Here is a 13,246-nt window from a genome sequence, read left to right on the forward strand (position 1 = left end):
AAAGAGATTAGGTTCGGTAATATGTGCTCCATTGGTGGAGACATAATCATTCCATGCCGTGGTTAGTGTGTGTTGAAAATCCTGGTTGTCCATCAAGTAGGATGGAAAGCGCCATATGGGCGAAGGAGTTGAAGGTGCCATCTGTGTCATGTGTATAGATATAGGGCTATGGTCTGATATCCTAGCGTCTAAGATCTCTGGTTCGCATAGGGTGTTGATTAGTGCAGGGGAGGCAAAGAAGTAGTCAATGCGCGAAAAGGAGTTGTGTGGGGGTGAGAAAAAAGTGTACTCCCTGTCTGTCGGGTGGTACAGACGCCAGACATCCGCATATTGCATGGAAGCAATAGCTTGTGCCAGTAGAGTAGAGTCAGGCGCTTGCGATGTGAGATTATGTGTTCGGTGGGTGGAATCTTTTGTGCGGTCTGCTAGTGTAGACATGACTGAGTTAAAATCTCCACCCACTAAGTGTAGTGTTTCAGGAGCGGAGAGTATCCATTGCACCATGTCTTGGAAGAAGGAGGTGTCTGGCGAGTTAGGAGCATAGATGTTAGTGATAGCCACTTGTTTGTTGCCTATTGTCAGGTGTATGGTCATTTTGCGGCCTGATGAGTCAATCCTAACGTCTCTTAATGTGTGTTTTAGGTTTTTATGTATCAGTATGGCCACACCTGCTTTGCGGCCTATTGCAGGTGATCCATATACCATACCCACCCATAATTTACGTAAGCGGGTTAGATCGCCTGCAGACAGGTGCGTTTCCTGCAGCAGGGCCACATCTGTCTGAAGACGTTTCAGATGTCTAAGTATAGCCATTCGCTTACATGGAGAGCGGAGTCCCTTGACATTCCATGAAGTGAACTTTAAGTGGTTCTCACCAGTTGAAGAGGCCATGTCCGATGTTGAGGAGTGTATTGGGTTGAGGAGATGGAATAAAATCTCCAATCAGACAGTGCATCTGCAATCTGAAGGTGATCTAAGTTTCCTGAGGTTATAAGTATTGAACAGGTGATTACATTTGATAAGTAAACATAACTAAGGATGATAGAGAAGAACAATTTGGCAGAAGGTAAATGGGAAAAACTTTTAACAGGCATTATGGGCTTCACTTTTTTCCACATGAGGTTCGATTACTTTTCATGGCTCCCATCGATCTCCCATTCCACTCTCGGCTGCAGGTGTTGAGCCAGAGGGAGGGGGGGTAAAAGGGCATGGGGGAGGAGATGTTAGTAGATTGGAAGTCCTGGGGACTGAGATTTTACACGAGACATATCCAGTCCTCACCTAGGAGGGCGGCGTCTTTGAGTGATTAAGTTTTGTGAAGTAAAAGCTAGAAACAAGGGGAATCAGAGAAGCGGATCAGCAACTGAAGCCTCAGTGGTGGTTAAACAGCTTAGCCCGTAGACAACACAATTTTTTCAAAGCAATACCACTATATTAAACCGAACAAGTATTGAATAAACGAAAACGTGCCTAAGTATAGCAACATGTTGCAATATTAGCTGTGAGCGTTCATTCAAGTACATAGGGTATAAAAGGTGTAAAAAACAACGTAAGGTGAGATGAAAGGGAGCATGTGGGGGGAGTAATACTACCCGTCTCCCGGATAGGCGAAACAGCATCTGTCCCTTGTAGGTCATCAGCGGTGTCCCGAACGGTCCTCTTTCTGTGTAGCACGAAGACGCTTGTATGGGGGTTTGGTCGGGCTACGTTGGGGTTTAGCAGACGAAAATGAAGGGGTCTCCGATGTTGTAGCATAGTCCTCCGTTGATTTATTATGTTCCATTTCCGTGTCCAGGGTAGAGATAAATTTTTCCGCTTCGTCCAGCGTGGTGAAAGTGAGTTGTTCTCCATCCTGTGTTTGAACTCGAAGGGTGGCCGGATAGGCCAAGGAAAATCTGAGCTGATGGTTGTATAGAATGGAGCATATTGGAGAAAAAGCCTTGCGCTTATTCATGACCTCTACAGAGTAGTCGGAGAACAGCAGCAGTTTCGCGCCATCTACCGTTAGTGAGCGGGAACGACGGAACTTTTGCATGATTGCATTTTTATCTGCGTAGTTCAGGTACTTGACAATAACATGTCGGGGCTTTACGCGGGTTTCCGTGTATTGTCCAATGCGATGCGCTCTTTCTATTATGCATGGTATGCGGAGGCCCAATTGTTCGGGAATGATCTTTGCACATATATTGGTCAGTTGTTGGGTAGTGATCGATTCAGGAAGTCCTATTATCCTCAAATTGTTTCGTCTCGAACGATTTTCGAGATCATCGAGTTTTTCCCAGATCTCTCTGTGTGTGATGCTCATACGTGCTACTGCAGCAGATGTAGCAGTGGCTTCATCTTCCAGTGAGGAGATTCGTTCCTCTGTGTGTGAGATCCGCTGTGCTTGTGCCTGCACTTCAGCATGGAGCAGCTCTAGCCCCCTGTTTACTGCTGTGTCTACTGTGGCAGCAAGAGTGGGTCCTAGCAGCGCTACAACTGCTTGGGCTATGCCTTCAGGTGATGCAGGGTCAGCAGCTATAGTTACTGGGGCTGATGGATGTAAGGTGGGTTGTTGTGGAGGCAGTGGAGGCGGCTGCAGTAGTTCAGCTTGAGAAATCACGGCCGCCATTTTAGCTGCGCCTGTCTCTGTCACTTCAGCCTGTGTCAGTGAGGCGGACGCCGCTCGGGCGTATGATCGCTCCACAAAGCGATCCATATGTGTCCCCTCTGAGCGGTAGTATAAGGGGGGATCTCCCCGAGGCTTATGCCGGGCTTTTAGGCCGATTTTATGAAGAGCGGTGCGGGAGCTGTGGGTTCCTACCTCCTCCTCATATGGCGCCGGAACCGGAAGTTGAAACTCAATTTTAATATAACAGCTGATGTCCCTTTGATATGTTTATCTTATGCAAGTCTACCTAGGTGTGTGAGGTATGGCCTGTTAAACAATGTACCCTTTGAAATGTTCAATTAGGTTATTATTATAAAATAGTCTTGTCTGTGTATGTCTATAAAGGCGCAAATCTCGGAAAAATGGGACTCTAAATTATATTTCCTCTGTCGGATTTTTTGTCATCTGTGAACTTTGCACTTTGTTCTGTGTTGGAAGTCAATAAAGTGCATCTCTCTGGAAGAATTGGGTTGCTGTGGAAGAGTATTTACATCATCATTATATTAACTACTAATTAATTCTCTCTACCCACTATATATTATATCACTACATTAGTGCCGTTCAAGTGACCAGAAGAGCATTTTCGGACTTAACAGAAGTCGGTGGTGATAACAATCCTGTGAGGTGACAGAAGACCGTGAGGACCCAGGAAGGAAGTTCTAGGAAACCTAACAATTGGTAAGTGTGCCTTGTTCATTATTTTTTAAATAGCATTCTTTTTTTTTTGTCATGATATTTTTCACAATGGCTTTGGCTGTGTCTGGTGGTGACAATAGCACTAAGGGAGAGGATGTGAATATATGGCTGCTAAATTATATAAAAAGTCATGGGGGGGCCTTATGAAATTCCCCAAGAATATAGACAGTCATGGGATTTAATGAAATGCTTTTTATCCGATAGTGTCTTTGATAAGAAAACTAAAGAAAGGAAACATAAGAGTATCATTATTCAGGGACTACTGTCTTGTTGTACAGAATTAATAGAGGAGATTAAGGAAAAAAAGCAGAAAATTCTAGAACAGACTCAGAGATATGAGGAAATGGAGAAAGGGTTGAATGAGAGGATATCAGATCTCAGGTTACATGCTATCACTACTGGGGAGGCATTGATTGAAAAGGCAAAATGATGTGATGATTTAAGTCAGGTAAATGAGGAATTGTCAGTAAAAATACAAATTGTTGAGAAACAGTTGGAGGAGTGTAAACATGCTGCTAACATTGCTTTTGATAAATTGGCAGAAAAATCAAGTTACACGCATTAAAATGATATCTCTAAAATAAAGCTTGATGCCAAAGATTATAAGCCAATATATCCCTGGGATGAGTTACATGAAGCCCCATGCATACCAGCAGCTCCTACCACTACAACAACTGTATTGAACACTGACGATTCAAGTGAAATTAAATTGATTACAAAACAACTAAAGCCACAGGAGATGGAAGCTATTATAAGGGAGATAGGTCAGGTACCCCGCTATGATGTAAACAGGTTCATGAAATGGTTCTGTGATTTGCAGAGAGTCAGAGACACATACAACTTGAATGTGGAGGACCTAACTAGAATTTTGCAGAAAAGTGTAGGTAACGGATTGTGGGCACGGATTTTGCAAAATTGTGGCCAGCATCATAAAACTAAGGATGTTTTAAAGGGATTGTTGAAAGCATTGTATGGTGTGATGACAAATGTGTCCTTGTCAGGAAAAATTAGGCAAATGAAGAATGAATGCCCATATGAACTTGCAGATAGAATTAGCAGTGTGATGGAATATGTGATGACTGGGAATCCCGGTTTTGAGCATGGTGGTTTGGTTCATAGGGCAATGTTATTAGAAGCATTGGATGGTGATGTCAGGGAAGGCATTTTATCTGTTACACCTGATCTTAGTGATTATAGTGATATTTTGTTAAGAGCGGATAATGTACGGAGGAGAGAGTGCAGAGAGGACAGTCTTGCGGTTGATGCAGCTAGAATTTTTAGAGTCGAGGGTCAGCAAAATAGAGATGATTCAGGACCATGGAGAGGAAGATCTTATAACACTTCATGTAGTTATAGGAGGCCAGAATCCAGAGGAAAGCTTAGTAAAGAGCCTTGGGTGCCGTTTAGTGAAATAAGAAGTGAGAGAGATCATTTGCAAGAGGAGCTATATAAGATACAGGAAGAAATGAAAAAAATAAAAGCAGGAGGGGTCAAAGTAGCAACAGTAGGAAAGGAAAGTTCTGTGTCTCCCTCTACCAGTCATTGTTAGGGGTTCCGAGCCCCCCACGCCCCTTCCTGCCGATTCTTAACATTAGACTCCTGGGGGCGGCCCACTGTTGATGTAACATTTGGGGGAACTCATGTAAATGCGCTGTTAGATAGTGGGGCAGCTATTAGTTTTAGTAAATCAGTTGTCCCTGGAAATGAGAAAATTAAAATAACAGGTGTCACTGGACATTCCATTGAAGCTCCTTTTGTGCGTGGTGTTGAGATGCAAATAGGGGGAGAGAAGTGGGAGTGTGACGTTGTTTGTCAAAATCAGGACATAATTGGTGCTGATGTCTGTGTACAGCAGGGTCTGGTGGTTGATCTTGAAAACATGAAGTTGTGGATGATGTCTGGAAATTACGGATTGGGTCATGTGTGGCGTCCTCCCATGGAATTGGTAACAGCTGCAGTAAAGCCCGTCGGTGTGCTACATGGAGATTGGGACCCCTGTTGGGATAGTCTGCTGGGTGAATTGGAAGACATAATGGCTAAACATAAACAAGATTGTGACTGAAAAATCGGGAGCAGGAACCCCAAATCCGAGCTCTCCAGGGGGGAGTTGCAAGCGGACTATCTCGGTACAAATAACAAGGGGTGAGCACGGATTTGGGGTCCCTGCTCCCGATTTTTCAGTCTCAATTAAATTCGGATGATGGTACTTTTGCATATTATATTTCTTTCGTTATGTGAGGCCAGCTAATACCTTATAAACAAGATTGTGTTAGGATGAATACAATGATTTTATTGGAAGGATTTGATCCGACACCTCTCAAGCAATATTCAGTTCCAAAAGAGGCCATTAAACCTATAACAGAAGCTATAAAACAATTGGAGGCACAAGGTACATTAAAAAGGGGTGCATCAATATGCAATTCGCCAGCCTGGCCAATCATCAAACCCGATGGGTCGTTCAGGCTGACGATAGATTACCGTGCCTGAAACAAATATGCTAAAAGTATGGCACCTGTGGTAGCAGCTTACCCTGAAATGATTGCCAAGTTCACGCCAGAATTGAAATGGTTTACGGTCATTGATATCAGTAACAGTTATTGGAATTTACCCCTTGACCCAACATGTCAATACAAAACAGCCTTCAGCTGGGCGGGCCTTCAATATTATTGGACAGTTCTTCCGCAAGGCTACAAAGACAGTGCAGCAATATTTCACTCACATAAGAAAGAAGTGATTGATACATTTTCAAAACCTGAAAGAGTAATTTCATACGTTGATGACATTTTGATTGGGTCAGCCTCTATGGAGGAGCATGTGAACGATGTGAGTGAAATGTTATTGCTTTTGAGAGAAGCAGGTCTTAAAGTTAATCCAAAGAAAATATAATTGGGAGAGCAAGAAGTCCAATTTCTGGGTGTTACTGTAGCACAGTAAGGGCAAAGTATCAATGAGCAAAGGGTCAAGCTGATAGGTAAGCTACCCTTGCCCACTGATGAAAAAAGTCTGAGACAATTCTTAGGCATGACAGGTTTCTGCAGGTAGTTTGTGCCTCATTATGCATCATTAACAGAGTGTTTGTATGATCTGCTGAAGCAAGATGAATGTTAATGGAAATCAGAGCACACACAAGCTATTGAAGCATTAAAGGAAACTTTAGGCAATGCCCCTTCATTAGCATCACCAGACCCCAACAAAGAATTCAGACTCTATCCACATGTAGGCCTTAGTACTTTGTCTGTTGCACTCACCCAAGACTATTTTGGAAAACAAAGACTTGTAGCCTATGCTTCACGTTTACTATCAACTGTAGAACAGAAGTATCCTTTGTGTCCTTGTATGGTGTTGTGTTGTTATTGGGCAATTAACAAATTCAGGTACTTGACAGGTACACAAAGGGTCATCATTGCTAGTCATCACACTCCTATAGTCATGCTAGCAAATGGAAAATAGAAAGAAGCAGATGTGAATTGTAAAAGGCTGGCGAGATGGACTACAGCTTTATTGTCGGAGAATATTGAGGGTTTGATGTTAAAAAGAACCTAGTATCCTGATTGGTGGATTGATGATTGAAGGTGAAGCTCACAAATGCCAAGTGCAAGGAAATAGTTTGCAGCACAGAGTTTTTACTGCCGTATCCAAACCTTTTGACCTTGAAAGTGAATGTTGGTACATTGATGGTTCCTCTTACTATAAAGATGGAAGTAGAATCTCAGGATTTGCTGGTGTTTGTGTAAAAGATGGTGAGGTACAGAGACAATTTTCATATTCATGTAGAGCTCGTTCTGCACAGTATGTGGAGATAGCAGCACTTCTGCAAGTTCTCATTGAGTTAAGAGATGATGGTGGAATTGTTAACATTGCTTCTGACTCAGACCAGGTATGCAAGGGTGCAGTTGTCTATCTTTCATGGTGGAATGTGATGGAAACAAAACCAGAAATTTCTCCTGTGCTCGGGTATCTAGTTTCTCAATGTGTGGTATGACCAAATGCTTCAGTGGTATCTGCCGTCTTGCAGCCCTCCTCAGAATAATGGGTATTCATGGATTACAGAAAAAAGAAAGAAAGGAGGGCACACCGACCTAGTGCATTACCACTGGTAACATTTATTTAAAAAAAGTTAAAACAGCAAATGAATACTCACAAACGAGCATGAATGTCAGGCATGGACAATAGCTGCAGGTGAGCAGTAACAAACGCCAACAAACCTGGACCGGACATCAGGTGGATGAGGCAATAGCTGACGCATTTCGGGGGAGAACCACTTTCTTCAGAGCCTAAACGGGTAGGTGCTGCTCACATGTAAGAGCTCCTCTATATATGTGTGCGTGCAACTATGCATCCCAATTACCACCAGTACCAGCCCACACAGGCCACGCCCACCTACACAGGAATCACAACCCCCTTAGGTGGTAGGGCCCTCCCTAGTGTCACTCACTATGGTGTCATAGTGACACCATAATGATTTTCTGCCAGTGACCCCGCACATACATGGCTAAACTATACCAAAATCAATAAATAAATGGATAGGGTTAGTGAGTGGCCATATCCTAGTGTACAAGTATGGACTGCATAGGCTGACAAACGGAGGTGGTCGGACAGGAGTATTATCCGTACCACCTCCACAATTGTCGTGTATTGAAGGGGTGCTGTAGGGATAACACATACCATCTTGGACGTCATGGGGCCTTCAGACGCTATTTGTTGCCGGTGGAACGAATGCCGCTTCGATGTCCAGGAAGTGTGGGTGCGTTTGCGCTCCACCGGTGAATTCCGGCTGGCCCAGACATCACTTCCATTTGCGCATGCGCAGAAGACGCGGCCCTGAAGCACGGGTGGATATGCGTTCCACCCGCTACCTCCGACCGCTGTGACCTCAGCGCTCACTGGAAACAGTGAATGTGTAGATGCGCACACATCCAAAATGGACGGGCACGCCCAAAGCACTGTATATTACACGCAGATCACCCCCCCCGGAATTGGCCCAATATAAATAAAAATAAATGGGTAGGCTGGAATGGAGGAGAAGACCACAAGGGAAGGAGGGAGGGCCAAAGTGGGGAAGCTGATACTGCAAGGTGGCAGGGACACACAGAGAACCACACACCACAACAGACAGAGGAGACCAGCCTCATAAGAGTTGGTCATTTAGAAAGTCCCCAAATGTGGAATCATAAGTGGTGCAAAGTGATGTAATCATTAAAATCAATACAAACGTATTGAACCACATTGTGGACCATGAACCTTTAGACAATCCCCATAGGGAGAATGTACATATGTATATGCATACACACCTTCTCAGAAAGACATGTACATATGGGAACCTAATGTACATACATACATAACTGAATCCACAAAACCATATATACATATATGCATGTAGTCACGTACATACATCTGAAGGTATAGGACTAGTTGCATAGAACCATTGAAAATCTATATCGGGGGGCAAGAGGCGGAGCCTAGCGGAGCAGACATGCATTGTTAGAGCTCCACACCGCTGAGGAGAGAAGAGAAGGACAAAGCGGAGCCTGCAGGCTCAAAAGGTATCCATTTGAACCTTTTTGCCCCTGGGAACAAACTGTGAAAGTTTGGGCAGGAAATATGGTACTGGGAGGAAACCGTGGCAGAAATAAAAATCACCTCACAAAGAGCTCACAGGCACTCACTGCAGCTGAAGCAGCTCCAGTCACCTCACAAGATACAGCATCAGGGCGCTCTCACAGACAGAAAATGTCACAGCAAGACTCTCCATTTGAGTCAGATACAGAACAAATCCTCTCACAAACTTCTCCACAAGCCTCCTCAGCATCCCCAGTAATATTATTACAATTTGAAAAGATGCTTCATAAGGCTTTAAAACAAACCTCAGACCAAATAACAAAAAGCCTAACCAAAGAAATAAGAGAGCTGGGAAACCACACCGCAGCCCTAGAAATAAAAATGGATGAAATTGAAATTACAACCCAAGAAAATATAACAGAATTGGAACAATTAAAAAAAGAGAATTTAATACTTCAAGCTAAGCTCGAAGATTACGAAAATAGAGCCAGACGTTCAAACTTGCGCATAAGGGGAATACCTGAAACTGTGACAGACCTGCAATCTACTATTACTGCTCTATTACAAGAACTAAAGCCAGATATCCCTATTGAACGTTTAGAACTGGACAGAGTACACAGAGCCCTCACAGCCAAAAAGAAAGATGGACCCCCACGTGATATAATCACAAAATTTCATTATTACAGAACGAAAGAACAAATACTAAGTGCTGCAAGAGAAAAAAAGGAACTTAATTTTCAAGGACACAATTATCAAATTTTTGCTGACCTATCCCAACTTACTATTACTAAAAGACGATCCATGAAACCCCAACTAATGGAACTGCAACGCCACAACATTATGTATCAATGGGGCTTCCCCTTTTCAGTCAGATTTAACTACCAAGGTACAATTTACAGAAGCAGATCAGCAGATGAACTACAACAAACCCTTTTAAAATTAAATCTGACAGAATCCACAAGCAGCAACACTCCCACACGCAGAAGAATGGCATCATCTTCACCTTCAGGCAGCACCCAGAAAATTTCAGAACAAAATGGGAATCATCATTCTCACAAAAGAGGCCGTTATGCCACATCATCCATGGACCAAGAAGATTCAATGGACTGACATCCTAATTCCTGATATCTCTTCATTTATTATACTAAGAGATGGTTCTCTATAAAAAACCTATATTTATAACTGAATGTAACTGCATTCTGATAGTCACACACTGTGTGGGATCATGTTACATTCCAGTTATATTTCTTATTACTTCTGATTCATATAGCCTTAGAATATATAAGTGAAATAAGGAAATTCTTGTTCAGTTATATATTATCAGGTAATAACAATAGATTTATTACTTTTTAGGACAAATATGTTCAATAATCCAGAAGTAATGGAAGCTTTTTCTTTCTTTTCTTAAAACAAATATATTATTACCTAACTAGTTCCTAGAATTATGTTTTTGTTTATTCTAATCTGAAGCAATACAACCTCAATTTTATGAGTTAACATATCTAAACAGTTGCATATGAATAAAATATGTAATTGTTTACTCTAAAAGGGTTAAAATCCCAAAATAATTCAAACTATCTTCATCAATACCAAAGTTATTAACAGTACCTTTCTAACTGAATTATTTAGCCTAGGGCAAGACTAACCATATACAACCACCCTGGAATAAATAATTTCAACAAAAACTATATTCTGCACTCCAATTAATGAAACATCATTTTGATGTCTTTTGACATAGCACTTCTCTCCTGTAAGCGGAAGATCCGTGTACCCCCATTAGCCCTCCTCATTCTCCCAACCATATTATGTGGAAGTGTGACGAAGGCACTTATTCCCCTGAGAGAGATATTTATTCTCTTTCATGGGTAAATTGTGATTACTTGCAAAAAATAATTTATACAATGTATCATCTAATCTCATATGTTTTTTGTTTACTCTTTACTCCAGAATTCACTGGTTTCTTTTCTATCTATTCATCTCTTCAGTCCACACAGGTTGATCTGCGCAGTCAGCTCTGCATAACAAAAAGTAAGTCAAAACTATTTGATCTATTGCCATGGCACCACTGAATATACTTTCCCTGAATGTTCAGGGAATAAATGTCCCTCAAAAAAGGACCAAAGCCTTCCGTACTTTCCATAACAAGAAGGCTCACATAGTATGCCTCCAAGAAACACACTTCACCAAACATTCTACTCCAAAATATATTTCTCCTTTTTATCAACAAATTTACACGGCTTCTGCCTGTACCAAGCAAAGGGGAACTCTAATTGCATTTCACCGATCCACACCATTCACCTTATCATCAGAAATTAAAGACCCAGAAGGTAGATACCTGATACTCATGGGTTATATAATGGATACAGCAATCACGGTGATTTCCTACTACGCTCCTAACAAACAACCTACACCATTCCTCTCACATATATTACAAGTGATTAATACACACAAAATAGGAACAGTGATAATGTGTGGGGATTCGAACCAGGTCCTCCTCCCATTTCTAGATAAATCACCTTTTACACCATCCAAAATAACCTCTAGATTACCTTTTTCTCAACTTCTTTCCAAATACAATCTGGTAGATTCGTGGAGAGAAAGTAACCCAATGAAAAAGAAATTCACTTATTTCTCGCACCCTCATCAAACCTTCACCAGAATAGATCATATTTTTCTAACAATAGGAATGATACCAGAAATTATTGCATCAGATATAATTCCGATTCCGTGGTCTGACCATAATGCAGTATACACTACTATAGCCTCAGCCATACCAAAAGCGCATGACCCAACGTGGTACTTACTGGACATAATGCTCAAACACCCACTACATCAGATGGCCATTGAACAAGCTTTAAAGGAATACATATCAATTAATAATACAACAGACATCTCCCCAATAACACTGTGGGAAGCTCATAAGCCTGTCTTGCGTGGTACAATACAAAGACAAATGGCACTATTTAAATGGGAACGCAAAAATCTAGCAAAAAAACTAGAACTCAATTTTAATGCAGCCTACATATCATTTCAAGATAATCCATCTCAGAGTACAAAATCTCATCTGGAAAAATCTAGATTGGAATACGATCTATTTCTCACTGAGTCAGTTGATAAATCCCTCAAACGCTCCAAACACAATTTCTACATGAATACAAACAAACCAGGTACATATTTGGCTCGGGCATTAAATTCAACTAACAAATCTTTCAAACCAATACGTTTGAAATTATCAAAAAATGTTTACACTTGTAATCCAGTTAAAATAGTCCATAAATTTCACTCACATCTCGCAACTTTATATAAGACAAACAATGAATTTAATCCTGCAGAGGCTGAATCCTTCTTCTCAAAAATAACCTTACCTGAGTTATCTCAGAATCAAAAAAGCAGTTTGGATGAGCCTATAACTATAGATGAAGTTGCTAACGCCATAAAAGACCTAAAGCTTAACAAAAGACCAGGCCCAGACGGATACTCGGCTTTATACTATAAAACATTCTCAGAAATACTCTCTCCCATTCTCACTGAAACGTTTAACAAACTTCTAGATGGACATTCTTTTCAGCAAGAAACACTAATGGCAATTGTTTGTATGATCCCAAAACCCCTTTCTGATGATACTTCCTGTGTGAATTATCGGCCTATCTCTCTGTTAAACCTCAATATTAAATTATTAGCAAAAATAATAGCAAAACGCCTTAATAGCATTATAGGAAAATTAATACATAGAGATCAAGTAGGCTTCATGCCAAATAGACAGGCAGCTGATAATATACGCAGGGCAGTGTTATTGGCACATATTGCTAAAAAACGGAAAATCCCTTTATGTTTTCTATCTCTCGATATTAAGAGGGCATTTGACACAGTATCCTGGCAATATATGCAATATTCATTACAAAAATGGGGTTTTGGACCCCACTTTTTAACATGGATCAAAGCATTATATAATAAACCCAAAGCCTATATAAAATATGCTGGATACAAATCTGAAGCCTTTAATATCGAAAGAGGTACCCGACAGGGTTGCCCATTGTCTCCCTTATTATTTGCCCTTATACTCGAACCCATGGCCCAATACATCAGAACAAACCAAACTATAACTGGCATTGAAGTAGGAGGTATTACACACAAATTATGTATATTTGCAGACGATATATTACTTTTTCTATCATCACCACAGGTCTCTGGTCCTAACTTAATACCAGCTCTTGATGGATTTGCAGCCCTATCCGGCCTTATGATTAATCCTAAGAAATGCCTAGTGCTTAATATTTCACTCACAAACATGGAATTGATCCCGGCTAGGGCTGCACTCCCATTCACATGGGCAGAAAAATC

General features: G+C 41.4%; 1 pseudogene; it reads left to right on the forward strand.

Moving 5' to 3' along the window:
- Positions 1-3,394: 3,394 nt before the first annotated feature.
- On the forward strand, positions 3,395-4,895 carry LOC141145994 (uncharacterized; annotated as a pseudogene).
- Positions 4,896-13,246: the final 8,351 nt, after the last annotated feature.

This window comes from Aquarana catesbeiana, linkage group LG05 (genome assembly GCF_042186555.1).
Source record: "Aquarana catesbeiana isolate 2022-GZ linkage group LG05, ASM4218655v1, whole genome shotgun sequence".
NCBI lineage: Eukaryota > Metazoa > Chordata > Amphibia > Anura > Ranidae > Aquarana > Aquarana catesbeiana.